The sequence below is a fragment of the Hemitrygon akajei genome, chromosome 4 (assembly GCF_048418815.1).
Source record: "Hemitrygon akajei chromosome 4, sHemAka1.3, whole genome shotgun sequence".
Lineage (NCBI taxonomy): Eukaryota > Metazoa > Chordata > Chondrichthyes > Myliobatiformes > Dasyatidae > Hemitrygon > Hemitrygon akajei.
The window spans coordinates 90232406-90245452 of NC_133127.1; the positions used below are offsets into that span (position 1 = coordinate 90232406).

The window sequence follows — 13047 nt, forward strand, 5'->3', positions numbered from 1 at the left end:
CATGGCTAACAAAGATACAAAAATCACTGTTCGGGCCCTTGCAATCTCCTCCCTTGTTTCCCACAATGTTCTATGACACATCAGGTCAGTTCCTAGAGATTTATTATACATTGTAGTTAATGTATTCTCAAGCATAGTGGTTAAAGCTCAGGCATCCAAGTTCAGAGTTCAATTCCAGCATCCTGAATCGGAGTCTACTGAGTCTCTGTGGGTGGAAGTTAGAAACAGGAGGGGGTCAATAACTCTATGGGGCATTTTTTATAGACCACCCAGTAGTAACAGGGACATCGAGGAGCAGAGAGGGAGACAGATTCTGGAAAGGTGTAATAATAACACGATTGTCGTGGTGGGAGATTTTAATTTCCCAAATATTGATTGGCATCTCCCTAGAGCAAGGGGTTTAGAAGGGGTGGAGTTTGTTGGGTGTGTTCAGGAAGATTTCCTGACCCAATATGTAGATAAGCCTAAAAGAGGAGAGGCTATACTTGATCTGGTATTGGGAAATGAACCTGGTCAGGTGTCAGGTCTCTCAGTTGGAGAGCATTTTGGAGATAGTGATCACAATTCTATCTCCTTTACCATAGCATTGGAGACTATGGTAAGGGATTTGAGACAGACCAGGAAATTATAGACCAGTGAAGATCTTACTTTAGTGGTTGGCAAGTTGATGGAGAGGCAGGATTTATGAACACTTGGAGAGGCATAATATGATCAGGAATAGTCAGCATGGCTTTGTCAAAGGCAGGTCATGTCTTACGGGCCTGACTGAATTTTTTGAGGGTGTAACTAAATACATTGATGAAGGAAGAGCAGTAGATGTAGTATATATGGATTTCAACAAGGCATTTGATAAGGTGCCCCATGCAAGGCTTATTCAGGAAGTAAGGAGCTATGGGATCCAAGGGGACCTTGCTTTGGGGTTCCAGAGTTGGCTTGCTCACAGAAGGCAAAGAGTGATTGCAGACGGGTCATATTCTGCATGGAGGTCAATGACCGGTGGTGTGACTGGGAGATTAGTTCTGGGACCCCTTCTCTTCATGATTTTTATAAATGACCTGGAGGAGGAAGTGGAGGGATGGGTTAGTAAATTTGCTGATGACACAAAGGTTGGGGCATTGTGGATAGTGTGGAGGGCTGTCAGATGTTACAGTGTGAAATTGATAGGATCCAAAACTGGGCTGAGAAGAGGCAGATAAGTGTGAGGTGGTTCATTTCAGTAGGTCAAGTATGATGGCAGAATATAGTATTAATGGTAAGACTCTTGGCAGTGTGGAGGATCAGAGGGATCTTAGGGTTTGAGTCCATAGGACATGCAAAGCTGCTGCGCAGGTTGACTTTGTGGTTAAGAAGGCATACGGTACATTGTCATTCATCAACTGTGGGATTGAGTTTAAGAGCCGAGAGGTAATGTTACAACTATATAGAACCCTGGTCAGACCCCACTTGGGAGTACTGTGCTCATTTCTGGTCAACTCTCTACAGGAAGGATGTGGAAACTATAGAAAGGGTGCAGAGGAGACTTCCGTGGATGTTGCCTGGATTGGGGAGCATGCCTTACGAGAATAGGTTGAGTGAACTTTGCCTTTTCTCCTTGGAGTGATGGAGGATGAGAGGTGACCTGATAGAGGTGTGTAAGATGTTGAGAGACGTTGATCGTGTGGATTGTTAGAAGCTTTTTTCCCAGGACTGAAATGACTATCACGAGAGGGCACAGTTTTAAGGTGCAATTTTAAGGTACAGAGGAAATGTCAGAGGTAAGTTTTTTACACAGAGAGTGGTGAGTGCATGGAATGGGCTGCCAGCAACGGCAGTGGAGGCGGATATGATAGGGTCTTTTAAGAGACTCCTGGATAGATACTTGGAGCTTAGAAAAATAGAGGGCTATGGGTAAACTTAGGTAAGGACATGTTCAACACAGCAGTGTGGGCCGAAGGGCCTGTATTGTGCTGTAGGTTTTCTATGTTCTATGCTCTACCCTCTGTAGGCAAGTTTGTATATTCCTTCCCATGTGAATGTCAGTTTCCTCCCATAGTCCAAAGATCTATCAAATAGTACGTTCATTTGGCATTGTAAATTGTCCCGTGATTAGGCCTGGGTTAAATCGGTAAGTTTATGGGTGGCCCGGCTCGAAGGGTTGGAAGGACTTTTTCCACACTGCATCTCTAAATAGATAAATAAACAGACAAACAAGGGACTTGCTTGATTCCAGCTGCCCATAGTTGACATACACCTGTTTCTTTCTCCTGACCAGAGCCTCAATATCCCTCATCAACCAGGATTCCCTGTTGCCTTTCAGTCAAAAATGAACATGGTGGTCCTGAACTCTTTCCCATCTCACCTCTAAAAGCTTCTTACTTGCCAGGTGCCCCTTTACCTATAAACAGCTATTTAGAAGCTCCTGTCTAATGTCATCAGAATTTGACTTGCAGTTTAAGATTTTAACTTGTGGACCAGACCTCCTTTTTCAGTAATTATCTTGAAGCTAATAGAATTGCAGCCATTGGTCCTAAACCATTTTCCCTCTGATTGATCAGCCACAATTTCAAAGAGGAAGTCAAGTATACCCCCTTCTTTCATAGGTCATCTACACAATGCTTCAAAAAACTTTCCTGGACACACTAAACAAATTCTGCTCTATCTTATCCCTTAGCATTGTGACAATCCCAGTTGATATTAGGCAAGTAGACATTATTTACTTATACAACCCTATTATCCTATATCTATCTGCATATTTGCTCCTCCAATTCTCACTGGAATTATTGGTGAGGGAGCTATAGTATAATCCCATCAAAGTGATCTCTTTTTAAAAAATTTTAAAATTCTACCCATGTGGTCTTGCTGGACATTCCACTAAGTTTTGCTGTCATAATCTCCCTAACTCTCCCTTCTCCCTTTATCTCCATTTCTAACATACCAGAAGAATCTGTACCCCATGAAACTGAGCTCCCAGTTAGTTATCTCTTAAATTGTCATACTTTCAATGGATTTTTAAAGCCATATATTCAACTGATTTCTATCTGAAAATAGAATGTCAACAACAGAAGCATTTCAACTTGTCACGAATTTCCACATATTTCAGACACTCATAATCTGCAAATGTAAGACATACATATGTCTCTGTTGTTTAAGCTCACAGATAACTTCTCTATTAAATAAGATCAGAGACAAAGTCTTTGCTTTCTCCTGTGATCTCCACCACCATAGAAGTCAATAACCAGCCAATTTGATTTACTCACTGTGGAAGAGGGCACACGGTATAATGAAGGCTATGGGATCAGACAGCATCTGAAATGTAGTACCAAAGATTCATTCTCCAGAAAGGTATAGCGCTAGCCAATCTGTTCCAACATATTTACAAAACTGTCTTCTGTCCAGCAAAGTGGAAAATTTCCTGTGTATTAGCTGTTCACAAAAAAGCAGGATAAATATAGCTATATTCTACCCAGTCAGTCTACTCTGAATTATCAGCAAATTGAATGATATCATAAACAGTACTATCAATTGGCAGTTATTCATCAGTAACTTTCTCACTGGTGTTTCCAGCTTGGGCTTCACCAAGATCACACGTCAGCAGATCTCAATAGAGTCTTGATCAGAACATGGGCCAAAGCTGAAGGTGAAATCTCTCTGCTCAGCAACACTGTTCAGGATCTTGCCCTTTACAGTGTACTTTTCCCTTGCATTTGCCCTACCGAGGTGCAACACCTCAGATTTATCTGGGCTAAACTCCAACTGCCATTTCTCAGCCCATATCTGTATCTGATCTATATCGTGCTGTATTCTTTGCCAGTCTTCTAGACTATCCACAGCTCCACCAATCTTGGTGTCATCCGCAAGCTTACTAACTCATCCATCTACATTTTCATCCAGGTCATTTATATACGTCACAAACAACAGAGGTCCCAGCACAGATCCCTGCGGAACTCCACTAGTTACAGACCTCCAGCTCAAATAAGTCCCTTCACCCACTACCCTTTGTCTTCTGTATGCAAGCCAATTCTGAATGCAAACAGCCATTTCACCACAGATCCCATGTATCTTAATCTTCTGGATTAGTCTCCCCTGTGGGACCTCATCAAACACCTTACTAAGATTCATGTAGACAACATCCACTGCCCTACCCTGATCTATCTCCCTTGTCACTTTGTCAAAAAACTCAATCAAGTTGGTAAGACACGACATGCCCTGCACAAAGCCATGCTGGTTCTTCCTAATGAGGCCATGGGTTTCCAAATGCTCATATATTCTATCCCTAAGAAATATCTCCAGCAATTTCCCTACATCTGATATGTGACTCAACGGTCTATAATTCCCAGGATTTTCCCTTGTTTCCTTCTTAAATAGAGGTACCACTCACTAGTCCTCCAGGACCTCACTTGTGACTAGAGAGGACATAAAGATACTGTTCAAGAACTCTTCTCTTGCCTCCTTCAATAACCTGGTGTAAATCCCAACAGGCCCTGGGGACTTAACCACTTGTCATCCACTCATTAGGAGGTCCACCTGTTTGGCCTCCATGATCTTTTAAACACCCTAGCATATGCACACACTCAGCACTGTGTGGTCATCACCTTTGGGATGAAAAATGGAAGATCAGATTATTATTTAAATAGTAAAAAATTGCAGCATCCTGCTGTGCCGAGGGACTTGGGAGTGGCTGTGCATAAATCACAAAAGGTTGGTTTGCAGGTGCAGCAGGCTATCAAGAAGGCAAATGGGATGTTGGCCTTCATTACTAGAGGGACTGAACTTAAGAGCAGGAAGATTATGCTGCAACTGTACAGGATACTGGTGAGGTCGCATCTAGAGTACTGGCTACATTTCTGGTCTCCTTACTTGAGGAGGTATATACTGTCTTTGGAGGCAGTGCAGAGAAGGTCCAGGTTGATTCCAGAGATGATGGGGTTAGACTATGAGGAGAGATTGAGTCGACTGGAGTTGTACTCGCTGCAATTCAGAAGAATGAGAGGAGATCATGGAGAAACATATAAAATTATGAAAAGGATAGATAAGATAGAGGCAGAGAAGTTGTTTCCACTGGTAGGTGAGTCTAGAACTTGGGGGCATAGCCTCAATATTTGGGGGAGTAGATTTAGGATGGAGATGAGGACGAACTGCTTTTCCCAGAGAGCGATGAATTTGTGGAATTCTCTGACTAATGAAGCAGTGGAGGCTACTTCAGTAAATATATTAAGACAAGGTTGAATAGATTTTTGCATAGTAGGGGAATTAAGTGTTATGGGGAAAAGGCAGGTAGGTTGAGATGAGTCCATGGCCAGATCAGCCATGATCTTATTGAATGGCCGGCCAGATGGCCTACGCCTGCTCCTATTTCTTATGTTCTTAAATTCCTGGGTGTTACTCTTTCAGAGGAGCTGTCCTGGACCCAGCATGCAAGTGCAATTGTGAAGAAAGCACGGCAGTGTCTCTACTTCCTCAGCAGTCTGCAGAGATCTGGCAAGACATCTAAAACTTTGTCAGACTTCTATAGATGTGTAATGGAGAGTGTATTGACTGACTGCATCACGGCCTGGTATGAATACACTAAAGGCTTTTGAACCAGAAATCTTACAAAAGTTAGTGGATTCGGCCGGGTACATTGTGGGCAAAGCCCCCCTAACCATTGAGCACATCTACATGAAAAGCTGTCATAGGAAAGTAGCATTCATCATCGAAGATCCCCACTACCCAGGTCATGCTCTCTTCTTGCTGCTGCCATCAGGTAGAAGGTACAAGAGCCTCGGAACTCGCACCATCAGGTTCAAGAACAGTTACTACACCTCAACCATCAAGCTCTTTAATAAAAGGGAATAACTACAGTCACTCGCTACATCATTGAAATGTTCCCTCAACCAATTATCTCACTTTAAGGACTTTTAAATATCATTATCTCATGTTCTTGTTATTTATTGCTATTTATTTATAGTTGCATTTACAGTTTGTTGTCTTTTGCACTCTGGTTGATCTTTCTTTGATCCTGTTATAGTTACTATTCTATAGATTTGCCAAGTATGTCCACAAGAAAATGTAACTCAGGGTTGTCTACGGAGATGTATATGTACATTGATAATAAAACTTACTTTGAACTTTGAATTTGAAGGAAAATGTGCATTGCTCTAAGGAAAAGAGTAGGAGACTGTAAGTAGCAGAATTATTGAAGAGGACTCAGATAAAATACTGTGCTGAACTAGTAAGCGATATTGCGACTATTCAAAATCTGCTAAGCTTCAGGTCATCTACTCAATAGTCTCTTCCAAGCCTTTGGCACCAATCCTTTCCAAAGATTCCCAGCACTGGCTTTGACTACATTTTAAACTGGACAGCAAACTACCTCCCACCTCAGCTCCTCTCCCATGATGCCTGACTTTGCTTGTTCCTGGCATTTTAGTTATTACTGGATCTGCTTTCAAATTCCATCTCCAAGTTCCTGAACATTTAGCAGCTGCATTAGGCTATATATTAGTATAAAATTCAGTGACAGTACCTCTGCTCTACTGGTGACATACTTATATATTAATAGAAACATAGAAAACCTACAGCACAATATAGGCCCTTCAGCCCATAATGTTGTGCCAAACATGTACTTACTTTAGAAATTACCTAGGGTTACCCATGGCTCTCTATTTTTCTAAGCTCTGTATACCTATCCAGGAGCCTCTTAAAACACTCTATTGTATCTGCCTCCACCACAGCTGCTGGCAGCCCGTTCCACACACTTACCACTCTCTGCATAAAAAACTTACCCCTGACATCTCCTCTGTACCTTCTTCCAAGCACCTTAATACTGTGCCCTCTCGTGTTAGCCATTTCAGCCCTGGGAAAAAGCCTCTGACTATTCACACGATCAATGCCTCTCATTATCTTATAAACCTCTATCAGGTCACCTCTCATCCTCTGTCGCTCCAAGAAGAAAAGGCCGAGTTCACTCAACCTATTCTCATAAGGCATGCTCCCCAATCCAGGCAACATCTTTGTAAATCTCCTCTGCACCCTTTCTATAGTTTCCACATCCTTCCTGTAGTGAGGCGACCAGAACTGAGCACAGTACTCCAAGTGGGGTCTGACCAGGTTTCTGTAAGTACAGTTCTGTACTCATAGGGTTAATGTACGTTTTATTTCAATGCAGCCCTCCACTGTGCTCTGCTTTGATGCAGAATGTGGCTTGACTGGTTCTTTAGCTGCAGTTTGCCCCGTTTCTGGCTTGATACTTATAGTCTAAAATGAAATACAATTCCCTGTCACTTCTAGATCCTATCATACCTCCTTACAAGCAATGACATCAGCTGTCCCACACTATTCCTGAGTCAACCTCAAATGTTGTGGGATAATTTTGCAAATTCCTTTGCATTCGTCTCACCCATTCCCTAAACTCTGCTGGTGGATCTTCTGCCATCTTTGCCTTCTCCATCCAGAAGGCCACTCCACTTGCGAACTCGGCCAATTGCAAAAACCCTAATTGTTTTCTCTATTCAGCCCACAACATACACAGTACCTTTTATATGTCCATTACAGTCTGTTCTTATGTTTCTCAAAAGCTTACATTCAGTATTCCTTCCCTTATCACTTCTAAGTTTTCCATTGCTAATTTCTGAAATTCTTAGGCTTAAAACTTTTTTTTAGTAACATTATAACCTTTCCTTTGATCTAATTCCATCCGTCCCTTCTATTGCTAGCCTTATACGATTGTTTCTGCTGTTGTGCTTTTGTGGTCTTAAGGGGATATATAATTTGTTGTAAGCTATATATTTACCCTTCAACCGTTCTCTGTAGCTTTCTCAATCTGAATTCACCTACTCATGTTCAGAATTGCTTGTTGTTGACTTAAGACACTGGTTTCAGATTGAACTTAATAAACTTCAACCCTGATATCTCTGCTGCCCAACACAATGCTGGTGTTTCAGGCAGCAATGAAGGTAAACCATCTCTGGTGGTGTTCAGGGCTTCCTTCATTGTGTCAGTAGCTTGGTTTTCACTACTGACAGGCATGCAAATTACGCGTGGAAACTCAGGCATACCATCACACTCAGATGCAGGAGGATTTTTCATTGCTGTTTCCATAACAATTCTGTTTGACCAATCAGGGTTGTCAGTCCTGAGCTGAACCCCTGAACCTGGAAGACTGGTGGACCACTCTTAGCCTGGCCTCTACCCTTTGACCTGTTTGGCATGGGTGACCCTACCAAGAGTCAAAGCATAGAGCCCTGACTCTATCCAACATAGCTCTCCAGGTCATTGAGGCACCCATGCCTCCTTACACTATGACAAGATTGAGGTCCTCTTGGAGAAATCCTGATATGATATTTTATATTATAATCACTCTTCACTATAGCCCTCTGAATTACTAAGTTATTCATCAAGCCTTTCTCATTTTGAAATACTAGACAGCTTGTCCCATTGTTAGTTCTTAACTCACTGACACACAAAAAACCCTTTCTTATTAATTACTGAATTCATCCTCCACACTCTTAATGTTGTCTTGGTTTGTGCTGAACCAAGGCAAATGATCATAGTTTAACTTTCTAAACCTTCTAAATTTCCCCCTCATCTACATCAGAACACAGGCTCCACACACTCATCCAACAAGCGTTAACCTCATCATCACTAATAGTTTAATGCCTCATCTACAATCATGGTTATTTGATTCAGTTGGAGACTGAACCCTGCTGATGAATATATAGTTCATCCCAATGAAACACATCCCTTTTTCTCTGGTAGTAGAGGCCAGTATCTCATGAATTGAAACCCATTTCTTTCATGCCAACCTCTGAGGCATTTTTTAAACTTTCTGATGACACTGACCCATACTGATTTGTACATTTCTCAAGTAGTAAATGCCTTTGCCCTTCTGCTTTCCAATCCAGACACTAAGTTGCCTATATTCCTTCAGTTAAATGTCCTTTGACCTTTCTATGTTGTTGGTATCCAGGCCGACCATTACAAATGGCCCTCCCACTTTAAGTCCTTTCCAACCTGGAGGAGATCTCCTAAGCACTGTCTGCAGGCAGGTACTGTGGCCTACAAGACTTAGACGCAAGACTGCAGAGAACAGTGTCTGTCTCACTAACTACACAATTACTATATTGCCTTTCACTTTTCCAACTTATTTTGGACACATCACTGTGGTCTGTTTGCTCACTCTGCATACAGTCTCTGCATTTGCTCGTTAAGGGTGCAAAAGTTGAGAGAGGGAGAGGGAAGAAAGGGAGGAGATAGAGAGGCAGAGGGTAGAGGGACGGGTGGCAGAGAGTCAGTGGGGGGGAGCAGCAAATTGAAACACACCGCTGTGATCTGTTTACTCAGCCTTCATAAAGTCTATGCTTTTGTTTGTAAAAAGGGGACAAGAATTGAGGGAGATGGATGGTGTAGGGGGATGAGGGAGAGGGGTAGAGAGAGAGAAGGGAGGGGTAGAAATGGAGGGAAGGCTGGGGAGGAGAGAGAGGGAAGGGTTGGAGGAATGAGGGAGGGGAGGGGGAAGGGAAGGGGAGAGAGGGAGGAGGAAACGGAGGGGGAGAAAGGAAGGGAAGAGAGGGAGGGGGAAAGAAGGGCATGGGTGAGAGTTAAGAGAGGGAGGAGGAAAGAGGGGCAGGGGTGAGGGTTGAGGGAAAGGGGAGAAGAGAAAGGGAAAGGGAGGGGAGAAAGGGGTAGGGTAGAGAGAGAAAAGGGTAGGGTAAGAGGGAAGGGGAGGAGACAGAGGGGAGTGGAAGAGAGGGATGGTGGAAAGAGTGGGGGAATTGGGTGAAGGAGAGAGTGGGAGGGAGAAGAGAGGGTAAGGGATGGAGGGAGGGGGAGAAGGGGAGGGAGAGAGTGGGCAAGGGGAGGGGAGAGAGTAGAGCTAGATGGAGGGGGAAGAGAGGGAGGGGAAGAGGGAGAGGGAGTTGGGAAAAGGGGATGTGGAAAAGAGGGAGGGAAGAGAGGGGGAAGATGGAGGAGTGGAGTGGAAAGGGGAGGGGAGAGATGTAGGGGAAGAGGGAGGGGGAGAGGGGTATGGGATGGAGGAGGAGAGAGGGAGGGGAGAGGGAGGTGGAAGAGTGGGAGAGGAGTGAGTGGGAAGAGGGAGGGGAGGAGGAAGGGGAAGGTAGAGAGGGAGTGGAGAGATGTAAGGGATAGGGTAAGAGGGAGGGTGGGATGAGAGGGAGTGGAGAGGAGGGTGGAAGAGAGTGAGGGGGAAGGTAGAGTGGGAAGGGGAGAGAAGGAGGGGAAGGGATAGAGGGAATGGGGTAAGAGGGAAGGCATGGGGGAGATAGGAAGGAGGAAGGAAGGAGGAAGGAAAGGGGGAGAGTGAGAGTTCACACTGTATCAGACATTCACTTTTGTCTTTCGTCCACCATTCTATTTACCTGCCTCTCTCTTTGCTTACAACCTGACACATTACTAACATCTTCCAGTCTGCCAACAGGTCTCTGGTCTAAAATGTTAACACTTACTTTCCTCTCTGCAGATGAACACTTATTTCTCTCTGCTCAAATGCTGAAAATTTCAAGCATTTTCTGTTTATGTTTCTTCAATCCTTGGATAGAACTTGCCGGGAAATTCCAGCAGTTTGCAATTATGTAATTCCACCTGGAGGCAAACCGTGGAGCTTGAGTACACTGTAATTCCCCAACAATTATACTGTGGAGACCACTGACTGAGAATCCACACTGGATAGATGTGTCACAGTCATAGGAAGCTTGCTCATTGAGGATGGAAAAGACAATGAAATTCAAGTTTGAAGTAACTTACTTTTGAGTTTCTTAAAGATATTTACTTGTGTAAAGTGCCTAAAGTGCTTTCAAGTGTTACTTTTTGTTTTTAACAAGTTATTCCATTGGGGAATTGATTTTATTTATTTTAATTTATCTACTTTTTGAATACAGTTTGTCCCCTCGAACCACACACCCAGTCATCCCCCAATCTAATACTAGCCTAACCATGGTACAATGTATGATGACCAACCAGTAGGAAACCGCAGCACAGTCATGCACACAGTCATGGGGAAAACGTACAAACTCCTTAAAGACAGCAGTGGGAATTGAACCCGTGTTGCTGGTAATATAGAGCATTGTGCTAACCATTATGCTACAATGCCACCCTAATTTTTAAGTTTCTGAATGGGATTTTAGAAGCATTCAAAGTCCCAGGGTCATGGATCAGCAGATGGTGTTGTATTTTTCAGCCAGTTCATCAATGAGACTTCATTTGTGCATTCCCATTTAGCAACCCACTCCCACCCATCCCCAACCACCCTACATCCAGTACGGTCCTGCCGCAGTAGAATCATATCAAGCAACCAGCTCAAGTCTTTGGATGAAATGTATGCCAGAGGTATGTGGGTAAATGTAGAAGCCTCAGCACTGGCAGAAGATTCTTGGCCCTTAAATTTGTTGCTCTAGTGGTCATAAGGTTATAACTCCTCATTTGCGTGTAGCATAATCCAGAGGGCAGAGAACCACAGAAAAGCTCATTCTAATATTGAGTCATCCAATGTAGAGCACTCAGATTCCATTTGCTTCTTTATGGCCTTTCAATGCAGCCTCAGCCCTAACAATCTCTGTATACGAGGGTGATTGATAAGTTCGTGGCCTAAAGTAGAAGGAGTCAATTTTAGAAAACCTAGCACATTTATTTTTCAACATAGAACCCTCCTACATTTACACACTTAGTCCAGCGGTCATGGAGCATACGGATCTTGGACCTCCAGTAAGTGTCCACAGTAGGGTGATTGATAAGTTCATGGCCTAAGGTAGGAGATGAGTTATACAGTTCTCTTTACATGCACATGCAGTTCAACTCTTTGAGCGATAATGCAGAAAGTTTGAAGTTAATAACTCATCTCCTTCTACCTTAGGCCACAAACTTATCAATCACCCCTGATGAGTTATTGGCTTCAAAGTTTCTGCATAATCACTCAAAGAGTTGAACTTGCCTCTACCCTTCTGCAAGCTCTGTACTGGTCCTCGGATGTGAGGGTGGTTGTCTTATCCCATGGTCAATAACCAGAAGCTCTCTTTTTGGCTTAGTCTAGAACATCGAGGCTTCCAGTTTTCTACTTGGTGTATCAACAGCATAATGTTAGTAAATGTTAAACCACTTCTTTTTAAAACATCGTTGGTAAACAATTTACAGAAGCTGTGTCAAAAACCGCATTCTTATCCTGATGCAGGTTGCCTTTTGATGTTACTGCTCCTTGTTACATTATAGAATACTGGAGCCAGGTCAGTGATCCTTGGCACCTTTCTACATAGGCATTTCACACAGCTTTATGTATCAGATCCAAAAACAACCAAGGGGCAACAAAATCCTCAGCCCTGCTGAGACCTTACTGGGCTTCATGACTCAACTGAGAGAGTTGTCCACAGACCAGCAAAGCTCCACAGTTATACATAGAACCATATATCTATCCGGCAACAGGGTTGATAGGTTGGCAATCTATTTATTTTGTTTGTTTCTCTGTTTATTTATTTACTGAGAAAAAGTGTTGAGTAAGCCCTTCAAACCATGCTGCACAGCAACCTAATCACGGGACAATTGACAATAACCAATTAGCCTGCCAACCAGCACATCTTTGGGCTGCGGGAGGAAACCAGAGCACCCGGAGGAAACCCACGCGGTCTCGAGGAGAGCGTACAAACTCCTTACAGGCAGCAACAGGAATCGAACCCGGCTTGCCTGTACTGTAAAGCGTTGTGCTAACCACTACGTTACTGTTTAGGCTGAGGGGCAAGAAGTTTGGAGGAGAGCTGAGGAAGAACTTCCTCCCCTGGAGAATGGATGGAATCTGTAATGGACTGCTTTAGAAATCAGTGGACTCAGGTGTTTTCCATTATTTAAGAAATATATGAGCAAGCACCTGAATTGCCAAGGCATTGAAAGCCATGGGCCAAGTGCCAGTAAATGGGATTAGTATAGATAGAACGAGATGGTTGTCATGGATATGGTGGTTGAAAGCCATATTTCTGTGCTGACTGCCTACAGAGACCTTGCCTGACCTGCTGAAAATCTCCAGCATGAACTTTTTGTTTATCACACCTTTTACACTTTCCATCGGAAGCTCTCCAGTGAACCGTG

The 13047-nt window shown here is 43.4% G+C and overlaps 1 protein-coding gene across 3 annotated transcripts in view; it reads right to left on the reverse strand.

The window, feature by feature from the left end:
* Nucleotides 1–13047, reverse strand: part of alpk1 (alpha-kinase 1) — a 126630-nt gene that overhangs the window by 105930 nt on the left and 7653 nt on the right. The window lies entirely within an intron of this gene.